Source organism: Notothenia coriiceps, unplaced genomic scaffold (assembly GCF_000735185.1).
Source record: "Notothenia coriiceps isolate Sejong01 unplaced genomic scaffold, NC01 NC01_scaffold00027968, whole genome shotgun sequence".
NCBI lineage: Eukaryota > Metazoa > Chordata > Actinopteri > Perciformes > Nototheniidae > Notothenia > Notothenia coriiceps.
The window spans coordinates 3,404-5,672 of NW_011360669.1; the positions used below are offsets into that span (position 1 = coordinate 3,404).

Here is a 2,269-nt window from a genome sequence, read left to right on the forward strand (position 1 = left end):
GGTGCAGGGACGAGTCCTAAAACCAGGAAGTGAGTCAGCATTTCACCACTTCCTGTTCCCTCGTCTCAGAGCCAATGGGATTTTGAACATGTTTTTGGAAAATATCTGAAATCAGGTCTGTGGTTGAGACAAAGAGACGGATCACGTTTTGTTCTATGACATTAAATCCATCAGCAGTGATTTCTGAAGAGTTGACGTGTCTGAAAAAACGATGGTTGTTACCAAGTCGTGGAGGCAGTTGTACGTCATCACGCCGAACACTTAGACACTCTTCTAAGTTAGTTTCTGTTCTGCTTGAAAGCAAGTCCCTGCCTCCTGCAGACTGTTCAAACAAACGCTTCAACTCGTTCCATCTACAATCTGTGTGTTTGAATATGGATCTTAAGTTTGCGTTGAAGTCGTGCTGCTGGACTCGGCTGTAGCTCCTTTATAGCATAACGTTAGCATTTAGCTTCTGGCCATTAGATTTATGATTCGATATAAAAGTAGGGTAGACATGTGGAGATTATCCGGCTGAACAAAACGTGCATTCATCAAACAGGTTGGTTTTCCACAGATCTTATTTTTTACAATATTCCAAAATCCTATGGAGAAATCCGGTTGCTTGTTGTCGAGGGAACCAGCCGCTTCCTTCAGGGTCGAACTACAAAAACACGTTATCCCTGCTCCGCTCTATAGATCGTCAATGGTGGTTGTTCAACAATAGAGTGATGCAGGAACTAATCCTAAAACCTGAAAATGAGTCAATGATCATTTCAGCCCTCGAGGTGTCCTTGCATCTAAGGTCTGTGGTTTTCACAAGATGAGGATATTTGAACGTTTCTTCAATAATCCATTGGCTTTTCTTTGAGGTAACCAGGGAAACGCTGCCTCTATGCCTTCTGATTCTGCCTACTAAAATATGTCATCAATGCAACATTTTGTGCAGCTGCAAAGTCCGGAATCATCAAAGTCTGTCTTTTTGAATTGTTTTGAATGAGAGACCCCATAGCAACAGAAATGACATACTTTAATTACCTAGCAAGCTTCAACTGGTCTGACAAACCAATTCATTAGAGGCTGCTTTTGTCTAATGCTGTCCAAAATTGAAGGACCCTTTGTTTCAGATATTACCAATAAGATCCTTGAACTTCAACTAGATATAAAAAGCTGATTTGAGTAAAACATGTGTTGAATCAGGGGTTAGCAAAGAAAGCTGCCTGCTGTCTGATTTGAAGTCTAGTTTCCAAATGTTTTTACTCGTAAATTGTTGGGTCTATACTTGGTAAATGTTTATGATTTCTGTCTGACTTTAGCATGGGTTATGTAGGATAAGACTGAATAAACCTCACTGTGTGTTTGTGGTTGCAGGTTGCTCCTGATTGACGGCTCCATTGCTCAAAGGTGGAGGGAAAAAATGGGCAGGAAGGTCAAGGTGCGATTCAAATATGCACACACACACACACACACACACACACACACACACACACACACACACACACACACACACACTCACACAGCAGCAGCAGTTTAGAGCAGCGTCTCCTGGTATTTTCTGTGTAAACACACCTGCAGTGGTACAGGTGGAGGCTTTATAAGTGGACACTGAACTGAACTGTATAACATGCAGTCTGTATCAACAGTTTAACATTTGATTGGATATTTGGGTAGCCTATAAAGTCAACACCGACTGCTATATTATAAGTGGTCGGTTTAACACTACACTAACCACTTTGTTTCAGTCGCAATATTTGTACTTCTGGTGCAGTGCTGTAGTTCCTTTATAGCCCAACATTAGCCTCCTTTAGCTTAGCGGTGGTGACGTGAAGTCATGTGACCGTGCTGTAGTTCCTTTATAGCCCAACATTAGCCGCCTTTAGCTTAGCGGTGGTGACGTGAAGTCATGTGACCGTGCTGTAGTTCCTTTATAGCCCAACATTAGCCGCCTTTAGCTTAGCGGTGGTGACGTAAAGTCATGTGACCGTGCTGTAGTTCCTTTATAGCCCAACATTAGCCGCCTTTAGCTTAGCGGTGGTGACGTGAAGTCATGTGACCGTGCTGTAGTTCTGATGTGACGTTAGTTATTGTGCACTGATTCATTAATGTCCTTTTCCGTCTCTCTTTTTGTGTTTCTGTGCAGAGATGGGATAAGATCATGCAGGGGAGAGGCCGAGGAGCTCAGCGCCAGGGTCGCCACTGAGATCTGAGTGTGTGTGTGTGTGTGTGTGTGTGTGTGTGTGTGTGTGTGTGTGTGTGTGTGTGTGTGTGCTACAAACATCCAACAAAGTCT

General features: G+C 43.1%; 1 long non-coding RNA gene across 1 annotated transcript in view; it reads left to right on the forward strand.

Moving 5' to 3' along the window:
• Positions 1-2,228, forward strand: part of LOC104957897 (uncharacterized) — a 2,476-nt gene extending 248 nt beyond the window's left edge. The window contains exons 2-3 of the long non-coding RNA XR_799706.1: positions 1,351-1,414; positions 2,120-2,228. This is a non-coding gene — a long non-coding RNA (uncharacterized lncRNA). The remainder of the gene's footprint in view (positions 1-1,350; positions 1,415-2,119) is intronic.
• Positions 2,229-2,269: the final 41 nt, after the last annotated feature.